The 23,757-nt window shown below is 38.9% G+C and overlaps 1 protein-coding gene across 1 annotated transcript in view; it reads left to right on the top strand.

Moving 5' to 3' along the window:
• Positions 1–1,760: 1,760 nt before the first annotated feature.
• Positions 1,761–23,757, top strand: part of LOC136875701 (mannosylglucosyl-3-phosphoglycerate phosphatase) — a 176,916-nt gene continuing 154,919 nt past the window's right edge. Inside the window, exon 1 of the mRNA XM_068228111.1 lies at positions 1,761–1,845. The gene's annotated coding sequence lies outside the window, so the exon portion shown is untranslated. The remainder of the gene's footprint in view (positions 1,846–23,757) is intronic.

The following is a 23,757-nucleotide window of genomic DNA, read 5'->3' as shown; positions in this document are numbered from 1 at the left end:
TTCATTGTCTATCCCTTCCAATTTTCCCATACCCCTCCCCCCAAGGCCCCTGTTCCGCATAGCAGGTGAGGCCGCCTGGATGAGGTGCTGGTCCTCCATCCCAGTTGTATCCCAGGACACTGCCCTCGAGGCGGCAGAGGTGGGATCCGAGGGAAGGAATCCTGGACGGTAAACGGATTAAGGAGAAAAAGAAAATGACTTATGTAATATAAAGCTACTCGCTGGTATATAAATAATTAAGAGAGTAGTGTTATAAATAAGCATATATTTGGCTATGTTTAAACAGCTCATACATTTTTCACCTTGTCCTAGCTCACGGGAACCACCCAGGTTCATTTTTGGTTTTGGCCGGCGATTTAAGTCCAGTTGCCCTTCCTGATACCACGTGTATTTTGAAACGAAAATCTGAACCTAGGGTCGATTGGATTTCGAACCACGGCCTTCTGGGTGGGAACCAACCGGTTAAGCCATTGAGCTAATCACGTCTCCCTTTTGTTTAAATATGTATTGATGTGCATAACAGTATCGTAATAATGTTAATATGATATGTTAATGATATTTCAAATTAGAATAAGGTGATAATTTAGAATTTCATTTGGTAAGGGATACAACTGGGGTAGAGGACCAGTACCTCGCCTATGTGGCCTCACCTGCTGCGCTGAACAGGGACCTTTTGGGAATAGGATAATTGGAAGGGATAGGCAAGAAAGAGGGAAGGAAGCGGCCGTGGGCATAATTCAGGTTCGATCCCGGCATTTGCCTGGCGAAGAAGTGGGAAACCACGGAAAACCACTTCGAGGATGGCTGAGGTGAGTATCGAACACCCTCTACTCAGTTGATCTCCCGAGGCTGAGCGGACCTCGTTCCAGTCGAACCACGTTTTAAATTTCGTGGGGTTTTAAGGCTGAATACCCTTCCTGACACAAATACAGTACCGTAAAACATAAGTTGTTTGCACCATAACAGAATCACATACTTTATAAATAAATTATTCTACGTCAGCCTCGTGTCGGTTGGTTGCATTCTCTTTGGGTTGGTTTACCGGTAGGTTCAAAAGGAACTCCTGTGCGACAAAACTTTGGGACCTCGGAGTCTCCGAAAACCATAAAAGTAGGTAGTGAAACGTAAATTCAATATTATTATTATTATTATTATTATTATTATTATTATTATTATTATTATTATTATTATTATTATTAAATAGATCTTAAGTTTCCAGGTGCCTGAATACCATTATGGTACCTAATCATGCTTAAACATTTGCGACCGGGCGAGTTGGCCATACGGTCAGGGGCACGCGGTTGTGAGCTTGCATTCGGGAGATAGTGGGTTCGAATCCCACCGTCGGCAGCCCTGAAGATGGTTTTCCGTGGTTTCCCATTTTCACACCAGGCAAATGCTGGGGCTGTACCTTAACTAAGACCACCGCCGCTTCCTTCCAACTCCTAGGTCTTTCCTATCCTATTGTCGCCATAAGACCTATCTGTGTCGGTGCGACGTAAAGCAACTAGCAAATAATAATAATAATAATAATAATAATAATAATAATAATAATAATAATAAACTTTTGCGGGTTAGCAGTCTCCCTAAGCCACCGCCGTCCGAGACGGCGGTGCCCTAAGCAAGACCGGATCTGTACTATTGTGAAATCGATGCACATATTGTACAATCGACGATGTGGTCGACTTCGTATTTTGATTTCGACCGGTGCGAGTGCGACCCATGGTGGTGCTTGCCAGATGTTTGACCGTGCCTGTGTTGTCGGCTTATTTTGGTCCAGAAAATGTCATTGAATAAGTTCCGCTTCAGTTAAAAGTGCCCGCTGAAGTCTCTCGTGTGTTAAATGTAAGCTGAACTAATTTATATACTAAGCCGTTGCTGCCGAGGTTGCGTGGACAGTACGCAATAGTGTTGTAACTGTTACGAAAATTAATCGCCAGAATTTTGTAACATATCTCCTAACCCAGTTAGAAGATTGGTTTATTCGGGAGTATGCATAATATTTTAGTAAAATATTGACAGTAATGTAGAGTAGCTTTTTCTACCACATCTGGCGAGCACTCAATTGGAAAAGAAGTAAAAGAACGGAGTATTGACCTAGATTTCTTCATTGACAACCTGCTCGGTAATTAAATGTAGCACCTGATTTTAAAAGAAATAATGGTGAATTGGGTAATAGATTTTGGTAAATCAGTATTGTTCGTTGTACCCTAATGTGTTCAAAATTGACGAACTGTATAACAAACAATAATTTGTTTCATAACAGTCTTTGTTTGGCTAAAAATGATATTTGTGGTTTTGTACAGGATGGTGTGTGGTTTCTCATCCTGTCCCATAATATCTGATGTTTGTTTTGATTAACATGTAATTTTCCCTATTTGTAATTCAGTAATCTTGGGTATATACATTACTTTTCAGAAATTTGTTTTGGTAACCTTGGATATATTTTGGAGCATTTTTAACTTCACCTTTAGTACACAATGGCAAGTTTTGCTGCTCAAGCGGCTCTAAGGTCCAAGTGGACAAATTTGGTTGAATCCTCTTCGTTTGATGTTCCTGGAGAAGTATCGTCTGGCGTGCGAAGTGTGGTGGGATGGCTGAAACAGGTTAAAACATATCTGCATTTCTCTTTGTTTCTGCACCTTCTCAAGATCTTCTTTATTCAGCACCTGTATGCTTGCTGTGGTTCTTATTTACTTTGTAGCTGTGTCAGAGTTGTGTGAGAACAGGGAAGGGAGAGTGGTGATCCAGAGTATTGGTGTTAGTTGTTGTAAGTGTTTGCATGATTCTCTTTGAAATTGCATTACCATAACTTATTTCTGTTACTATTGTTATTATTAAGCAAGGGGAGTTAGATGAGAGTAACTGTCCACTATCCTTGTCATTTTTTAAGATGGAGGGGTTTTAGAAGCCTCTTTTTTTCCTATGACCAGTTCCCCCACTGTATACAGCTGTATGTACTGTAGGGAAACACTATTGAAGGCAGACCTACTCTGTTCATGAATGGTGCAGTAGACTCCTGAGTGAAAGTAAGACTGGGACAGTTAGGGTACATGTATGGTACTATTGTGGTTCTGTAAACTACCAAGTCTGTGCTTTAAGAGAAGAATCCTCACTAACCTCCACTTTCCCTATTTTCCCTTTTTTTCTTTTCCTTTTTTGTGGCGGCGTATGTAGGACCAGATACCGTATTTTATATTCATCTGGTTTCTGTATACAGACAGACAAATTTGTTCTCAAGGTTTGGAGGAAGATCATCTAATGTGGGTCCTGCTCTCAATATACTTTATCTTTGTGTTGAGTATATTCCCTCCCCTACTTCATTGACTCTTTTCTATTCAAATTGTCCGGCTCAATGGCTAAATGGTTAGCATGCTGGCCTTTGGTCACAGGGGTCCTGGGTTCGATTCCCGGCAGGGTCGGGAATTTTAACCATCATTGGTTAATTTCACTGGTACGGGGGCTGGGTGTATGTGTCGTCTTAATCATCATTTCATCCTCATCATGACGCGCAGGTCGCCTACGGGAGTCAAATCAAAAGATCTCTACCTGGCGAGCCGAACATGTCCTTGGACACTCCCGGCACTAAAAGCCATACCGGTACGCCATTTCATTTCATTACTCAAACTGCCTTTTGTTCTGTTCTGATGTTTGAAGGAGTATTTAATAATTGATCCTTGGCTTGATATGCTCTAGTTGTTTAGTGTTGCTAACCCTTCAAATTCTACTCTTATAGTTAGATCCCTGCTTGGGTTAGTGGTATTTTGCTGTACTTGGGCATGACCATTTTGTTTGTATATTTATTTACAAGTAAAGGAGCTTTTGTGGGTCAAAATTGTAGTACCTCATTGAACCTGAAGACTTCATAATTTTTAAGGACTCAACTATGGCCAACATTATGGTTGTACCGAGCAAGTTGGTTGTGCGATTAGGGGCGCGCAGGTGTGAGTTTGCATTCGGGAGATAGTGGGTTCAGACCCCATTGTCAAATGCTGAGGCTGTACATTAAGGCCATGGCTGCTTCCTTCCTACTCATAGCCCTTTCCTATTCCATTGTCGCCATAAGACCTATCTGTGTCAGTGCGACATAAAACCAATTGTAAAAAACTAAGGTTGTGTAGGCAAAGGTAATTTTTAGTATTTTACTTGGAGAAAAAAGACCTATGATAATGACAAGATCATAATCATGAACAGTTGCCAGCCTTTGACTGCATCTACTGTTGATTTTGGAGCAAAGTTTTATGATTGCATACCCTTACAGACATCTACCTTCCATGTGATCTAAAAGGCTGCTCCTAACCTGGAGAATAGACACGCTTGTAGCCACCCTTAACCTAAGGTACAGATGCTACTTGATGGGATCCAGAGCCATTTCCTCCTCCAAGGGACCATCAACCTCCTAAGAGAGAATCACCTGGCCAGACATAGATATAGGTATTTCAAAATATTATGCCATACAGAAGACAGGCAGAAACATGTTATCAGCATGTGAAATATAACCTGTATAATTTACTTATATATCAATTAAATAGTTTTTATGTATTCTGCAAGAGAGATATCAGCCTACAAAATAGTATGTGACCACGGGGGTCCTGAAACAAGAACACAGTTACTTGCATTGTTGTGCAACAGTATGCCTATACATTATTTTTAATATTAACTTATGATGATTTTGGATCAGCAAAGCGCTGCTGTGAGCTTGTATCCGGGAGATAGTGGGTTCGAACCCCACTGTCGGCAGCCCTGAAGATGGATTTCCATGGTTTCCAATTTTCACACCAAGCAAATGCTGGGGCTCTGCTTTAGTTAAGGCCACGACTGCTTCCTTCCCACTCCTAGCCCTTTCCTATCCCATTGCCATCATAAGACCTATCTATGACGGTGCGATGTAAAGCAAGTTGTAAAAAAAAAAAAGGATCAGCAAAGAATAGACAGTTTTATTAATGTTTCTGTAGTTTGTTTGTTTATTGTTGTGGTACAGAATACCAAAAGTAGTTAACACAATAAATTCCATACTTTGTACAATATCAAGTGTAATATAATTTATTATTCAATAAGGAATCCAAACTGGTGAACCTAACTTTGTGGTAAACAGTGAGGGATAAAATCCAGGTACATTTTAAAACTACAAAATAATGATGCGGAATAGAGCGTGTTCCGATTAAGATACCTCTGATTTGGTAAAAAATATAAAAGTATGGTTAAAACAAATAGACGTCTAGTTTTATGTAGCAGTGGTAACAGGAATTGTGAAGTTTAACCTTGTTTTAGGAAGATTAGAAATGGACGTAGCAGAATTAATTCCTGATTTCCTTTGTAAACCTATTTCATCTCCACGGATTTGAAGAAAGTATCTGATTCAAGAATTGGAGGAATCGCAGAGGAGGAAAGTTAACAAATTGATCACATAGGGCCTAATTAGAACTGAGACAATAAATCTTCACAACTTCTCAGAGAAATGCATAACTTAGTTGATAATCTAATTTATATTTTTGTTAAGGACTATTCTCGTTTATTGCTTGCTCATCACTGTACACCCAATTTTAGCTTCTAGTAATGACATTTTAGATAATCTAGCAACTATGGTGGATGAAATTATTGAATTTCTGACTCCAGGATAGTATTTTTACAGCTCACAAGCTAACCCATCTAGTCATGGAGATCAAACTCCTCAAATTGTGTCCCAACAGATAGTTTGTCACAGAGATTCAGATAATGCAGCTAACCTCTGTACCCTCAAGAACAAGAAACTTAGGTCACATTCCAGCACACCAAGTCTGTATAATCTGAAGGGATCATTTTGCTGGTTTTGTTTTAAATTTAGTGATGGAAAATCCGTGACCATACCACTTTATGGCTAGTGACAGCACTACCATGTTGGACAACTAATTTGCTCTTCACTGGATGCGGCAGGTAATACAAGTTTGATGTCTCACCGCTGGTTTGTTAGTAGCAGTATAGCAGATTGGACTCAGGGACTGATATATCAGTGTTTTCCCCCTTTTCTGAAGGAATAGAGGCAGCAGGAAAAAGGCAGTTTTATATACAGTCAATAACACTGCCATCAAACAATGGCTTCTACAACTCTACTTATGGCTATGCAGACATTTCTGTTGGAACTTTTGGATTGCTAACGTTTAAATGTCAATTACTGGGAAGGATTTTATCCATCACTTGAATGTTTTAATTGATCTCAAAACCAATCTCATGGAGCAGAACTTACTCAGTAGTGTCCGACTCGTTGGCTGAACGGTCAGCGTACTGGCCTTTGGTTCATAGGGTCCCGGGTTCGATTCCCGGCCGGGTCGGGGATTTTAACCTTAATTGGTTAATTCCAATGGCACGGGGGCTGGGTGTATGTGTTGTCTTCATCATCATTTCATCCTCATCACGACGTGCATGTCGCCTACGGGTGTCAAATAGAAGGACCTGCACCTGGCGAGCCGAACCCGTTCTGGGATATCCTGGCACTATAAGCCATACAACATTTTTTACTCAGTAGATACTCTGATTAAAGTCGCAGAGATCAAGTCGCTCGTTCCAGTCAGAAATAAGCTGACATAATAAAGCAATTTATAAATCTTTTCAGAGAAAATGTATTTTTTTAAAATCTCTTTCTCACCAATGTAATGCACACTATTGTCACAATTGGACATCCAGTTGCAGTGTCTGGCTCTATGGCTAAATGGTTAGTGTGCTGGCATTTGGTCACAGGGGTCCTGGGTTCGATTCCTGGCAGGGTTGGGAATTTTAACCATAATTGGGTAATTCCGCTGGCACGGGGGCTGGGTGTATGTGTCGTCTTCATCATCATTTTATCCTCATGACGACGCAGAGGTTGCCTACGGCCGTCAAATCAAAAATCTGCAACTGGTGAGCCAAACTTGTCGTCGGACACTCCCGGCAGTAAAAGCCATACTCTTATTTCATTTCTTTTTTTATCCAGTTGCAGTGAAACCACAATGGCTTCCACCCCAAAAACTTGTGGCTGCCAAGCCAGAATTTCAGCAGATGACTGACATGGAGATTAATAGACCTTCTAATAACTCGGCCAGCCCTCTTCATCTAGGACCATAGGAGAATGGATCTTGGCATCCGGTGGTGGTGGTGATTATTGTTTTAAGAGGAAGTACAACTAGGCAACCATCCTCTATTTAACACTAATCAGAGAGAAGAAATGGAAGGGGTCCGACACTTCGAAAAATGAGGATATCGGCCAAAGAAAGACGAGGGCCACGAAGGGCGTGAAAGTGAATGACTCCCTAGCCCTCGCAAACCTAATAGCGTCGGGGTCTGAAAAGAACAAGAGTTGACCAACGGAGGTCGGATAGGATAGATGAAAGTGAGGAGCCTGTCACAAGTAAGTGGAAGCAATGCCGGGACTCAGCTGAGGGCCCTGTGGTCGCCAACCCACGCTCCAAAGTTCAGAGCCCCTGGGGCCCCTTTTAGTCGCCTCTTACGACAGGCAGGGGATACCGTGGGTGTTATTCTACCGCCCCCACCCACAGGGGGATCTTGGCATCCGCATGATAATTGCAGAGCCTTGAACAACATAACCAAACCTGATAGATAACTGAATCCAACATACAAGATTTTAACAGTCAACTGGTTGGCAAGATAATGTTATTGGCTTTATGTCCCACTAACTACTATTTCGGTTTTCATAGACACCAGGTTGGTAGGAGTATTTTCATAGATTGATCTCATGCGTGCATATTACCACATGCTCGTACACCCCGATAACATTTACAAGACAGTTGTGAATACCCCCTTTTGGACTCTGAATTCTTACGCCTCCCACTTGGGTTACAAAATGTAATGCAGTTCTTCCTGAGATATATAAATTCAATGCTATATAATTTTTTAAATTTTTTCTACTGCTACATTGACATTTAGCTATATTGATTGCTTCCAGTAATGAAAATAAACACAAGATACATCTATCTTCATACGCTTTTTGAACTCCTCAGTCATTTTTACATCAGTTTTAGTAAATGCCTTTTCAGGCTAACAGAAGTGCCTTTTCTATTATAACTCATATTTGAAGCGAGTATATATGTTCATGGCAAGGTAGGATGCAAGCAGTCATGGACTACCCACTCTGAGACAGTTCAAGATTTGCAACGTTTCCTTGGTCTAATAAACTTCTACCGTCCAGTTATACCTAATGCAGCAACAGTTTGCATTCCTTGATTTCTGTTGCAGGACATATAAGAATGACAAATGAAGTGCAAACTTCATTTAATGAACTGAAGACCTGTCTTGTAAATGTGACATTTCTCGCTCATCCCTCTTAGGAATTGCTGTTGGTTTTAATGGTATACCCCCCTGATTTTGCAGTAGGTGCTGCACTCAAAATTAGAGAAAACACTGTCTCTTCCAAAACACTCAGTGACTCACAAAAGAACTATTTGACAGTGAACTGCTTGCAATGTATTCTGCTGTCAAACATTTACAGTGCATGCTAGGCGAGTTTTCTATCTACACTGACTACAAAACTTAGACATTTATGTTTAACACATTGGGTGCTACATGCTGCCATTTGGTGTCACACTGGTCAGATGGCGTGATGCCATATGGCAGCACACAGGTCTTCAAATCAGAGTAGGCGTGACGCCATATGGCGGTACAGCAAAGTTTTGGGTGATGCGCTGTAGAAAATCAGCTGTGACATCTATGTGCATAAAATTGGTACTGCATGAAGAGCGAACTACAGGGTCTATTCCAGCTATGAATTGCTGCTGTGTGTCACCATATGGCACCACAGTATTCTTCCAAAATCACTGACTGGTCAGTGGTCATTCTCAGAAGTGAAAGCGTGCCAGGCATTGTTTTTTCCTCGTTTACGTGCAAATTATCATTCTGTTTGTATAGTTGTGCAAATATGTAAAGAATGGAAGATTTTGGTCATATTCTTGGTGGAAATGGTAAGCGACTTATCAAGACGAGAATTAGTGAATCGGGTATTTGTGAATTACTGATGAATTCTGATGGAGAGAAAGATGTAAGTGTTGATGGCAGTGAATATAACGCAAGTGACGATGAGTGCACTGACAACATGACGGATGTATCGAGTGATGCAGAAGACGATGGCTAAACTGACAGTGATATTATAGGTGGGTGCTGGTGCAAATGGTGTACACAATCATGTTAACAATGATGACTGGGGTCTTTATGTCGGGGCACAGAAAGCCAGGAGCATCTAAATCTTCAAACTGATACTTCTTTGACCACAGCAGCACGCACATCAAGAATTGTGAATCGATCTACAACTAACCCTAAAAAAAGTTGACCCATTTAGTCGCCTTCTATGACAGGCAGGGATTACCTGTGGCTGTATTCAACCCTTCCCGTCCACAGGGGTTCCACCACAAGGTACCAAACTACAATCCGTGTCCGTGCCTAGGTCGCCCCTTTTAGTCACGTCTTACGACAGGCAGGGTATATTGGGGGTGTATTCTTCATCTGCGTCCCCCACCCACAGGGAGTAACAATATGTAATGTAAGTACTAGTTTTGCATTTCAGTAGGTTTTCATAAATATTGTGTTAGTTTGAATTAGCACATTAATTTGATGCATTTGAAATTTGTGTTGTACGTTCTATATTAAGCATTCCGTGACACCATATGGCGTCGCGCTATATTTTATGTTTGGTAAAAATTGATGTAACACCATATGGTGTCACACATGACCTTGGTATGATGAGGTAAACTTTACTTAGTAAACAAAACAAAACCCCTTGGCCTACCAAGCGACCGTTGCTCAGCTCGAAGGCCTGCAAATTACGAGGTGTTGTGTGGTCAGCACGACGAATCCTCTCGGTCTTGATTTTCTAGACTGGGGCCGCTATCTCACCGTCAGATAGCTTCTCAATTCTAATCACTTGGGCTGAGTGGACCTCGAACCAGCCCTCAGGTCCAAGTAAAAATCCCTGACCTGGCCGGGAATCGAACCCGGGGTCTCCAGGTAAGAGGCAGGCAAAACTTTACTTAGTACCTCATATTAATATGTCCTAAGTATATAAACAGCCTAAAAGACGTACAATTGCTGTGGCACTAGCGGAATACTATTAAAATTTATGCCTGACACCAGTGGAATAGTGTGCTACACTCGGCTCAGCACTCAGTGTGTTAACTAGCAAACCAACAACGCTATGCCTCATGGCATCACATAAGCTTAATTAGGCAGTTCACAGCTGACATAAAGGAATGTAGAAGGAACAGGGAATGCAGCAGCTGATACTTTTTCTTGTATCTCCTTATCAGGAATTCCATAAGTTCTCTTCATGGAAGCAGAGTGAAGTCTTTGCGAAATGTGAATTTTCTCTACAGGTTCTTTCTTCCACAGGACATAAAACCAAATATCTCGCATCTACTATTTGTGCATGAAAGCACTAATAAGTATAGCTTGCTTAGTATCTAAGTTATTAAATTGATTAAGATTTATTTTGGATACCAATAAGAAACTACTACTTATCAGACAAGGAGACTGTAGTATGGCGGACATCAATAAGCTTTTCGGAGGTTCTCTCAAATAGGCTTTATTTTTTCAAGGTCGATCAATCGGTAATCAGTGATCTGTATTTAGGGTGACAGATAACAGATTCTCTATCAGTTGTTTACCTAGCCTTTTCTTAAGTGTTTTCAAAGAACTTCAAAATTTATTGAAAATTTCCTTTGGAAAATTATTCCAATTTCTTACTCTTTGTCCTAAAAATTATTTGCCAAAATTACTGGGCGAGTTGGTTGTGCGGTTAGAGGCCTCCGGCTGTGAGCTTGCATCCGGGAGATAGTAGGTTCGAACCCCACTGTCGGCAGCCCTGAAAATGGTTTTCCGTGGTTTCCCATTTTCACACCAGGCAAATGCTGGGGCTGTACCTTAATTAAGGCCACGGACGCTTCCTTCCCACTCCTAGCCCTTCCCTGTCCCATCGTCGCCATAAGACCTATCTGTGTCGGTGCGACGGAAAAAAAAAAAAAAAAAAGCAAAGAAAAAATATTTGCCCAAATTTATCGTTTTGAATTCCAACTTTATCTTCATACTAACTGTTGTGCCCGGCCTTGCTCAGGTACTTGTTTTTAATGTTTAAGGATTTGTATTGCCTGTTTGCACTGGATTTTTAAGATTTCTTTATTGTGACCTTAACTGGTAGTTTATGAATTGAAAATTCACAGTCTGTTTCCAGTCATTTGATCGGGTCAGGAATGGAATGAATGAAGCCCCAATCTAGCAACGAGGATAGGAATTGTTCCAGCTGCCGAAGCTTGTCGCACTCCTCTGGGGCAATGATTAATGACCGACAGATGACATATTGGAGAGTGTTGCTGGAATGAAAGATGACTGGGGAAACCGGAGTACCCAGAGAAAAACCTGTCCACCTCCATTTTGTCCAGCACAAATCTCACATGGTTTGACCGGGATTTGAACCACGGAACCCACTGGTTAGAGGCCGGCGTGCTGCTGCCTGAGCCACAGAAGCACTAGTTTACGAACTCTTTAGAAATTGTTTTTAATTTGAGATTACAGGTATTTAGTTTCGCGTTAAGCTATTTCCCTGTAGCACACCGGATTGTCTGGGAAGCAGTTTATTTTTTCAAACAAATAATAAGTGTTAGTTATAAGTAATTATGTGTCATCCTATAGATATGATGTAGGCAATTCCAACTGTCACCAATCTGTCTAGGGGCCCCAAAAACTATGGAGTCAACACTCCTCTTTATCATTTTCAACATTTCCTTTTTCACCCCTTGTGAACCCCTATGCCAATGGAGACTGAACTTAGACTTAAATGGCATCCAGAGTGCCACAATTCATATCAGCAACCCCAAAAACTATGGTCGTTTGATTAATTTTACATGTCACCCCCTCCCCTAGGGGTGCTAGACATGTCTTACCCCTACAGTATTTTTTCCAGATAGTAAGTCAAATTTGTACAAAGTTTACTCGAGAGCTATGCTGGAACATACAGTACACACACATCCATAATCTCAGCGATTTTGGACATGTTTTCATCTCTTCCCAACTGCATTGCTGATGGAGACTGAACTTTGAATTAAACAGCATTCATTGTGTCACAATTCATCTGTGGGGTTGTGGGTGCGATAGTGCTGCACATGTGGATTTGACCCTGTTTTATGGTTGGGTGCCTTCTTGATGCCAAGTCTATGTGGAGGGATGTAATCATTATTGCCTATTTCTGTGGTGATTGGTAGTGTGGTGTGTTGTCTGAATATAAAGAGGAAAGTGTTGGGGCAAACACAAACACCCAGTCCCCAAGGCAGAAGAATTAATTGGATGCAATTAAAATCACTAACCCTGCCGGGAATGAAACCCGGGCCCCTCTCAACCAGACCAAGGATTCAGACCCCCCAAAAAAAAAAAAAAATATATATATATATATATATATAATTAAAATAATAAGATATTTTTCTTTCTTTGATTCAAAGTACAGTACATACCAGATTACACCAGTACTTTTAGCCCTTTTACTCGACTCTGGTATCCGTTGCCGCCATTGATGCCGTTCATCCTTAGGAGTTAAGTCTTGCTCCTTGCAGGAGAAAGGAAAGAATGCATAAGGACAAATAGCATGAACCTACAAAACCACACTGAATAAAACAACAATTTAACAGCTATATAATGGCAAGCTGCAATAACCCTTATAGCAGGTACCTAGACCTAGTGCTGTCCATTGAAAGTATAACAATCGTTTGTGGTAGATGATCTCCAAATTAATATCTTAGAAATTGTTGCTTAGCTCAAGGTTCCTTAAAATATTAGTATTATTTAAGAATATTGCATATAGTGCACTGTCATGATAATCCAAATTGTCACATGCTATTATATGGGATGCAACATAACATTTTGTCGATGCTTGCTTGTGATGATGATGATGATGATGATAGTGATGATGGTTCACATGGATTTGGCTGATATTCTACATCTGTAATATTGTCATCGAATGAAGATTCACTCTCAAAATAATCTGCCTCCGTATCGGTTCCAGAATGCATTATTTCATCTAAACAACTCGTGCTGTTGGTTCCTCTGCAAGATGCCATCTTGCCTGTGGCTTACCGTACTAAAGCACAAAAATGTCATGTTGTGTCTTTGTGCAATACATATCAACAGTGTGTGTGCTGTTATATCTTGGTTTCTTCAAACACTATTTTGCTAATGGCTTGCCATCCTCTAAGTAGCAGATAAATAAAAGAAAAAGTATAAATCTCAGTATTGCTCAGTGTGTGGCTTACCATTATTAGAGTCCTGCACGGATGTGGATATCCGCAAAGTTAGTGTCTTGGCAAATACAAACTGTATGGCAGTGAGAATAATTTTGCTGATAATTTATAAATAATGATGTTGATTTTCACTCAGGTATACTCTTGTTTTTGCTTGTGGTTAGGCGACCCTTGACACTGGTATGGGAAAATAGTGATATATAAAGAGCCTTGAGACCATAAAGCCGAAAATCTGACCTAAGCGTAGCTGGTTCTTGTCCTCACTTAATGAAAGTAATGAACAAAGGTCAATACTTCAGTAGTTGTCACAAGAGAAAGTCCCTCATGAACCTATGGCTGTAGGGGTTCTGGTGCCAGGTGTCAGGCCTATTTATATAATCTTAACAGATCTATCCATTTCAATATCTTGGGTGTAATATACTCTAGTTAAATATTTACAATATCTGCGGATAACCATTTTGCGGATGCAGATAACCATATGCGGGTGCAGATGAAGGAAGTGCAGATGGGATATTATTTTGTTTATCCGCACAGGGCTCTAACCATTATGTAGCCGTAAGCCTAAGTGCCTTGTATGTAACATAGATAAAAATAGGTTCCGCCATCAATTTAGGTACTTTTAGGCACTATAAGTTTGAGTTTTGGTTGGATAATTACATAAATTGTATGCAGGCCTATACTAATATAATTTCATGCATTTCATGAGGAACTGAATAGGTTCTTTCCTAAAATCCGAGGCGTGCTTTTAACTAACAATTGAAAATTGAAATGCTGATGTCTCAGAAATCAAGTCCTATTGGAGAGAATTTCCAAATAGGCTAAGTATTGATTTTGTACCCATGTAACCTTGCCGAAGCTCGACAAACTCAGTGTTTACTTTGCTTACTTTTGTAAGTCAATAATTTAAGGTATTTCATCTAGTAGGACTAATTTTTACTTCCGTTGCAGTTGTCCTATTCAACTCTTATATACCTGTAGGTTCCTGCCTCTTCACATACTCATATATTATCATTTATCCAATCCATTATCGGCTTTCAGTTCAGGGCATAGAATATTTTTAATTTCTGAATGAAGTTTAAACAGATTTTAAAAATGGATATTTTTACCATTATGTCAAGTTTTTTTTCTTTTCTTTCAGGCCTATCAGATTATAACAGATTAAACATTGCAGATCCCATTACTCTCCAAATTGTTTTATTTAGCCCATTGTCAGTTGAGCCTACTAATGTCATGTAATTGGTAGTCTTGGCCGTTTCTGTTTTTCTCGCGTATATCAATCACAGCTTTTCTTGCCAGGAAGTTTTTTATATGTATCCTTTTTTTTTTGTTACCTTATGGAATATTTTTATTTTATTAGGTTTTGTTACAAAATACAAAATGAACACAAAATACCTTATTATACAAATAAAGGACAAGGCCATACTCAAATGATGAACGTTATTTTAAATGTAGGGAATCACTGGGTGAGTTGGTCGTGCCATTAGGGGCGCGCGGCTGTGAGCTTGCATCCCATTGTCGGCAGCCCTGAAGATGGTTTTCTGTGGTTTCCCATTTTCACACCAGGCAAATGCTGGGGCTGTACCTTAATTAAGGCCACGGCCGCTTCCTTCCAACTCCTAGGCTTTCCCTATCACATCGTCATCATAAGACCTATCTGTGTCGGTGCAACGTAAAGCCACTAGCAAAAAAAAAAATGTAGGGAATCTGTTCACACACATGTTATAAACGATGAAATATGCAGAACACTATACTGTATGAGCGAACTAAATAATCACATAAATGTACTTTATATTCTGAACTGTCTTTGGTATCTTGCTGCTTCATTCACTGCTAACATCACCATAGCCCTGATTATATATGGTTATCATCAAGGAACGGATTTATATGTAAATACATATCTCTTTAGGAAGCTAAAATTAATTATTATTTGCATTATCTTTACAAATCATGACGTGCGGAGTTGAAAAATGGAGTATTCATAGTAGTCCATATTTTGGCTAAAAAGTATTAAATTATATTAAATTAGCAGTCCTCTCAATAATGAAGAAATAAATTAAAAATCTATATTCGAAAAATTAATATTTTAACTGGTATGCAGGTCATTATCACGCCTGTCCACGTCTGGGCTGATAAAATAAGCTGATAAGCGGTGCGAAGAAAGAGAGAGGTTGAGCCCGGAAGTGGTGGAGATCAGTCGGTCAGTACCGTGACTATCTGAATCACACTTACAGCACTGATGAGCTGCATTACATAACATCGACTGTGTCTGTGCCATAATTTCGTAACTGGGGAAATCTCATTTATCGACGATGTGCTAGTGGTTTCTGGGTTATTTTGTAATTCGGGGATTCCCTTTGATTGCTTCATAACTCCATCTAGTTCACTACCAGTCATTCACAGTTTGAATTAGCAGTGAGACGGATCATAGTGTTCTTGTATGTTCAGTGTCTGCTGTTGTATATTGATATTCATTGAAGACATTAACGTTGTTACATTATGCCTAACATAGCTCAGTCAACAAGTTTAAAATTGAAAAGTTACGTATCAAAATTTAAAGAAGATGGTTTATCAACTGACAGTAAGATATTATTTTATAATTTGTGTCATTGTACAGTGACATCTACTCTGAGGTTCCTTGTGCAACAGCAGGTTTCAACCAATAAACACAAGGCTAACAAACAATGAGATTCTAAGCGGAGACAGTTGTTTCTGACACAACCAGCAACTTCCAGTGTAACGTCCGAGTTCAACACCGATCTCTGCCGTGCTCTCATCTCTGCTGACATACCTCTCTTCAAACTGAATAATCAGTGCTTCAGGGAATTCCTCGAGAAATAGACTAAATGATCCATCCCAGATGAGTCAACGTTCAGAAAAATGTACTGTTCAGCCACATACGATGAAACTGTTCGGAAGATAAGGCAAGAGATTAAAGATGGTCCAATTTGGGTTTCCATTGATGAGACAACAGACAAAGAAGGCAGACTAATTGGCAACATAATCATTGGTTTGTTAAGCGAAGATTATTGTAAACGGATACTCTTACACTGTGATCTAGAAAAGTGCGATAACAAAACTGTGCAATGAGGCTATGGGTATTCTCTGGCCATAGAGCGTTAAGTATAATAAAGTGTTACTTTTTATTAGCGATGTCGCACCTTATATGATAAAAGCCGGAGAAGCATTATGTGTTGTATATCCTAAGATGACTCATTTAACATGTGTAGCACATGCCTTTCATCGTGTGGCAGAAGTGGTAAGAGGCAGTTACCCCGAAGTAGATTTATTGATTTCCTCAGTGAAAAAAGTTTTTTTCAAAGCCCACAGAAGAGTTCATCTTTTGAAAGAAATGTACCCAGAGATTCCATTGCCGCATTAACCGATTCTAACTAGGTGGGGTACGTGGCTGCAAGCGGTTGAATATTATGTTGAATATATAGACTGTATTAAGAATGTTCTGCATAAGATGCAGCCTCAGTTGAAGCCGCAAAAACAGTTGTCTGCGATACAAGTGTGAGAAATGACTTATGTTACATTCAGCATAATTTTTCAATGCATCACAAAAAACTGAAAAGGCTCCAAAACTTGCATCTCTCACTTTCTGAAAGTTGTGAAATTGTGAATAAAACTGTGGAACAACTAAATTGTGGTACAAGTAAAGTTGCAGATGTAGCATACTTGAAGATGGGCACGGTACTTTCAAAGAAATCTGGATATGAAGAAACAACGGTTGCTGCAATGCTGTGTGGAGATTTAAGTGTAAAATTAACATTGGATTTAACCCCAGCAGATATTGTGAAGTTGAATTATGCCCCCATTACCTCTTCCGATGTTGAATGCAGTTTCAGTCAATATAAATCTGTCCTTGGAGATAATAGGAGAAGATTCACTTTCCAGTACTTAAAAGAACATTTTGTAATCCATTGTTTTGGTCTCAGATAATAAAAGATTGTGTGTTCTTCAAATATATTAAAATGAGAAGTGCAACATTATGTTGCATGTAGATCTATTTTGTTTAGCTTCTTTGAACTTTGATATTAAATAGAAATTAATGTTATGTGTAATTTTAAGTCCATATATAATTCCATATTTCAATAAAAATAACTAAATATATATGTACATATTTCAATAATTATTAGTACATATAAATCCGTTCCCTGGTTATCATATTTCTCTCCACATATTGAAGCCTTACAAGAATTGCACTGAACCAGATAGAAATTTTTCTTTTCTTTTTGGTCAGAAATAAAACTCCTCTCTGTTCTTTACAGGTTCAGGATTATACTTTGTTTCTGGGTATTGGAGGTTATTTCCTTGTTCGAGTCTTCAGGTCGTTCTGAATTCCTTCCGTTGAAAGTCTTGCCACCTCATGATTTCTTGTGAGAGCAAGAGTTTTTAAACATTTTCTTTGTTCTATTTTGCTGTTAGTGTTGCAGAAGAGGATTGCTGAACATTGATGGCACAATCTTCTAAAAGTATAAAAGAAACTCTGAGAGGCCAATGGGAAGGTACTCTGGGAACATACTCTGGCAACATTGTACTGCGACTTCATCTTACCAATGACATTTACACCTTTTTTTTGTGATATTGTAGAATAGCACCATTGTTGGCTTCTCTTTCTCGCCAGTAGTTGGACCATTTAATTGGAATCATGCATATTTGAAACAAGAACAACTTTTTGACTCTTTTTGGGAACATACGAAACAACTGTACAATCTTCTTGGGAAGCAAATAGGCTGCTGTATACAGCCATTACTTCATATTTACAACTTCAGGTGATAGTTGTACTTTGTTCTTTTTAGTGTCCAAACTACAATCAAGTTGTATTGGCGTAGAAGTTCATGTGTAATTGGAATCGATGAAAATCAGTTGTCCATTGTAATATTTCTTCTTGATCCTTTGATTGATTCTGTGAGTCTTTTGACAATGGTGCTGGGTCTAAAATCTTACATGTGAGACCCAGAAGGGTGCTGGGTCACATAAATCTGTGTTCAATGAATAAAACATTCTTGAATCTACGAGAGGAAATAGGCTATCTTGAGGCCATAGTCACCTAGCTTTTTTGGCATAAACTGTCTAAATTTACATCTACCATGAAACGATTAGAGCAATTTGTCAATTCAGAAATATTGTAGTTGATCGCACATCATTGTTCAAAATTTTTGAAACATTTCTAATTGGGGCTAGTCTGCCAAGTGCTTTCCTTGCCGCAGAGCGAGTTGGCCGTGCGGTTAGGGTTGCAAAGCTGTGAGCTTGCATTTGGGAGATAATGGGTTCAGAAATTTGAAAAAAAAGAAATCTTTTCTTGCCAACCTTGTCCTTGCATCATCAAAACAAAGAATCTCTCACCAACAATAGAAACCTTTGGTAGCTTATTGTAATTACATGTTACCGTATAAATCTCATTGTTAGGATCTGAATTGATAAATACTATGTATAAGCGAGTACACTTGAGGATCTGCTTGTTCAGTACCCAAAATAATCTCTTGATTATTATCTCATTAAGTTAACCTTTTATTTGTGGTACATGTTTTGTCCAGTATTTGGACATCAGACACTATACTAATGACTATAAAAAAAAAAACAAAAAACAAAAAACAAAAAAAAACAGGTTTTAAGGAATATTCCTGATGCTTAAGCTTATGTAAGCTATCTTTTCTAGTATACAGTGATTAAAACCTATAACTACATATTCTTGGTTATATTAGTCCTTATTAAAATACATTTTTTTTAAAACACTTGTAATAAAGGAACTTGATTTGGATCTCGATTTTGAAGAGATTACATATCTTGTGAAACCTTATACATCGCTGGTTGTCAGGTGTTATTAAAATGGGGCCTTATCATTGTGTAGAATAAGAGACTTTCCAAGTTATTTATAAAATGGACCATGTATATTCTTGTGAACATTTTTCTGTGGATAAACTGTGCATGTAGTTTTTAAGTCTGTAAAAAAAGGAAAGAATTCTTAAAAATATAGGGCTTGTATGTGTAGAAGAACCATGTAATATTGAAGTAAAAATATAAGGCTTGTGTGGAAGAACCATCTAACATTGAAGTAAATTGCACTTGCTCCCTTTTTGTTTCCTCCTCCACTACTGACACATATGCCGTTGGCCTGCCTCTGCCTTACTGCTTGTCACCTTGTGCTACAAGGATGTACACGGTCCATTTTATAGATAACTTGAGAAGTCCCCTATTCTACACAATGATTTTTAAGGCCCCATTTTAATACCTGACAACCAGCAATGTATAAGGTTTCACAAGATATGTAATCCCTTCAAAATCAAGATCTAAGTCAAGATTCTTTATTACAATTGTTTTTTTTTTTAAGTTTATTTTGTTAAGGACTGATATAACCAAGAATATGAAGTTTTAGATTTCATTGACTAATGTTTTTAATCATTATATACTAGACAAGATAGCTCACATAAGCTTAAGCATCAGGAATTTTCCTTAAAACCTGTAGCCTATTTATTTTAATATTCATTTTAATCTTAGTCTTTAGTGTAGCAGCTGATGATGTCTGAATATTCAACGAAACATGTACTGCAAATAAAAGGTTAATGAGATAATAAACAATAGATTTTGTGTATTGAACAGGTGGACCCTCAAGTGTACTTGCTTATACGTAGCTTAATATAAGTTGTAAATATTCTGGTGCAGTCCAATCTTTATTCCACAAATTCTACACCTCTGCCAATCATCAGGATGTGTACATACAGTATAATATTACTCTCCCTGCTGTAGTTACCTCAAGTTTTTCAAAGTCAATTGTTTGTGTACATCGTTATTTCTTCAATCACTTCGTCAGGGAGAAATACTTTCCATGCATCAAGAACAAGTGGTTTTTTCTTTTTTTTTTACAACTCCTCCCTTGTCTCATGAGATTGATGACTCTATTTCTCCATCTCCTGAGTATTTGTTGGCTTGCTTCATGAAAATGCCCATAAACAATTACTTGGTCCTTACCAGTATACTCCATGTAAGGGTCTGTTATTTCCTCTCCTTCACTGGCAGATTGTTCACTTAAACTATCGTGGTCACTGTTATTGGATTGTTCAGTGTCTGAATCAACTGAATCCTCGAACTCCTGATATAAACCATTTTCAGTGTCATCCGATTCTTCTAACTGGCAGTGGATTACCTGAGTTTCTGAATGGCCCATCCTTACTGCTGACTGCTACACTGAATTAGAAAATAAAAAACCTTAAACATTTACTGATAAATTTTAATTATAACACACAGTGTCTAATGATTCAATAATTGTGAGACAACAGAATAACAAATTCTTTTAAATTTCATGAACACTGTTAGTTGAGATGTTAGTGCAGCACTCATGACTTCAGTCCTCTAGTTCACTTATCAATGGCCAGTAAGATGGCAGCACATGCCAGTAGGACAAAACAATACCAAGCGGCGGCTCGAGAAAATCTATTGTTAGCGCTGCGCTCCCCACTCGATTGATAGTGGGTTAAAAATCAATGCCAAATTTGAAACTTTTATCAGAAACGATTAGACTAAATACAGTGCAAGTAAAGGCAAGATTTGCTTTCAATAAGTTTGTTCTTCATATACGAAGTTATGAGTGTGTTTTTAAATTTAGTACTCGTGCAGTAAGGTTATTTTAGAATCATACCATTGTGCATACGATGGTCATGCCAGAACTATTGTAACCCCTGTCGCCTTCTTTTTTTTCACAAAGCTGTTTTTTCCTACACTTTTGCTATTTATAGAGCACATAGAAGCACGCTTATAGTTTGTATTTGAATTTTGTTCAACCATTTCTCATGCGTGGTGCAGTCATATTACTCATTCAGTATGGCCGCTTTGCTCAATGAATGTCAAAAGCGTTGTGCTGTTATAGAGTTTCTGTGTTGTGAGAATGAGACCATGGAAAACATTCTCAAGATGTTCAAGCAAGTATATGGAGAGAACTCTGTCAATTGCTGTATGGTAAGTCTCAGGATACATTGATTATTGCACAGTAGGCACATAAAACATTCAAGGTTCTCCCCTCAATGGTAGACCTGACCGTGTGCAATGTGTTAACATGCTTTGGATAATAAGCGTGTAAGTGTGTGATGTCACACCAGTGAAGTGCAAAGTTGAAATTATGATTGCTCATTTATGTTTTCAGTTTCAAGTAGGAAATGTTTTTAAAATATTGCACAAATAAGGAGGTTTAATGGATGTTAAGAGTAGAAAATAACCACATTCTTTCCCCTGAAATTGTTTGATGTACGAAGTTGAAATTTCTCATGATGGTTGCTCTTCTATTTGTGGGGCTCAAAAACAAAAGGGATCTTGAAATTCAAAATTATACCAGGTGGGTTTTGGGGAAGCAAGTATGTGCAGAATACTAAAATAGCTTTAAGAACAAGTTTCTTTCAGTGAAGTATTTGTCGTATTCACCATGTTGGGGGCACACATTCATTACTGTCCATTGTCATGAGTTTGAACTATGTTAATTCCCAAGTTCTATAGCCTTGCATAGCGATATTGAGAAAACAAAATTGTTTGGAAAGCTAAAGCTGGCACCAGATAGCGGAGGGATGGCGTGGCACGACATTAGTAGGCGAATAAGCTTGAGTGAAGCTTTTAAAGATAGGAAAGATTAAGTTGGAATTGAAGAGGAAAAATTGGGGCAAATGTTCATTTATAAGAAGAGGAATTAAGATATGGAATAATTTATCTATGGATATGTTCAATAAATTTCCAAGTTCTTTGAAATCATTTAAGAAAAGATTAGGTAAACAATTGATATGGAACCTGTGTTGTGAGAATGAGACCATAGAAAACATTCTCAAAATGTTCAAGCAAGTATATGGAGAGGACTCTGTCAATTGCTGTATGGTAAGTCTCAGGACACATTGATTATTGCTCAGTAGGCACATAAAACATTCAAGGTTCTCCCCGCAGTGGTAGACCTGATTGTGTGCAGTGTGTTGACTGTTGATCCTGAGTCAACCAAATACAATTTGTTTTATGTCGCGTCGACACAGATAGGTCTTATGGCGACGATGGGATAGGCAAGGGGTAGGAGTGGGAAGGAAGTGACTGTGGCCTTAATTAAGGTACAGCCCCAGCATTTGCCTTGTGTGATATTGATTGATTGATTGATTGATTGATTGATTGATTGATTGATTGATTGATTGATTGATTGATTGATTGATTGATTGATTGATTGATTGATGAGGTTTCAAAAACAGTACAAGATGGTCATGTTTGAACCCTCCTTCAGTGAAGTTAATCATGTTTCACCATTTTAGTATAAGATACATTAATATATTCATTTCATATTTCAAATTACTTATATACATACATTACATACATTATCATTATAGACCATTATGCCTTTCAGCGTTCAGTCTGCAAGCCTCTGTGAATTTACCAAACGTCACCACAATTCTCTATTTGCAACTAGTGCTGTGGCCTCATTTAGTTCTATACCTCTTATCCTTAAATCGTTAGAAAGTTAGTCTAACCATCGTCGTCTTGGTTTCCCTCTACTTCTCTTACCCTCCATAAGAGTCTATTATTCTCCTAGGTAACCTATCATCCTCCACTCGACTCACATGACCCCACCACCGGAGCTGGTTTATGCGTACAGCTACATCCATTGAGTTCATTCCTAACTTAGCCTTTATCGCTTCATTCAGAGCACCCTCCTGCAATTGTTTCCACCTGTTTGCACCAGCAATCATTTTCGCTACTTTCATGTCTATTACTTCTAACTTATGAATAAGATATCCTGAGTCAACCCAGCTTTCGCTCCCGTAAGCAAAGTTGGTCTGAAAACAGACCGATGTAAAGATAGTTTTGTCCGGGAGCTGGCTTCCTTCTTACAGAACACTGTTGATCGCACTCCGGCTCCATGGCTAAATGGTTAGCGTTGCTGGCCTTTGGTGACAGGGGTCCCGGGTTCGATTTCCAGCAGGGTCGAGCATTTTAACCATAATTGGTTAATTTGCTGGCACGGGGGCTGGGTGTATGTGTCGTCTTCATTATCCTTTCATACTCATTACAACGCACAGGTCGCCTACGGAAATCAAATCAAAAGATCTGCATCTGGCAAGCCGAACTTGTCCTCGGACAATCCCGGCACTAAAAGCCATACGCAATTTCATTTCATTCACTATTGATCGCAACTGCGAGCTTACTGCATTAGCTTTACTACACCTTGATTCAATCTCTCTCATTATATTAACCATCCTGGGAGAACACACAACCTAAATACTTGAAATTATCTACCTGTTACAGCTTTGTATCACCAATCTGACATTCAATTCTCTTGAATTTCTTACCTACTGACATCAGTTTAGTCTTCAAAAGGCTAATTTTCATACCATACTGAATGCACCTATTTTCAAGTTCCAACATATTAGACTGCTGACTTTCGGCACAATCTCCCATTAAGATCAAGTCGTCAGCATAGGCCAGACTGCTTACTACATTTCTGCCTGTCTGAATTCCTCCCTGCCACTTTATACCTTTCAGCAGATGATCCATTTAA

The sequence above is a fragment of the Anabrus simplex genome, chromosome 6 (genome assembly GCF_040414725.1).
Source record: "Anabrus simplex isolate iqAnaSimp1 chromosome 6, ASM4041472v1, whole genome shotgun sequence".
In the NCBI taxonomy this organism is placed as follows: domain Eukaryota; kingdom Metazoa; phylum Arthropoda; class Insecta; order Orthoptera; family Tettigoniidae; genus Anabrus; species Anabrus simplex.
The sequence above is the reverse complement of the archived record's forward strand: the minus strand, read 5'-3'. Positions and strand labels throughout refer to the sequence as shown.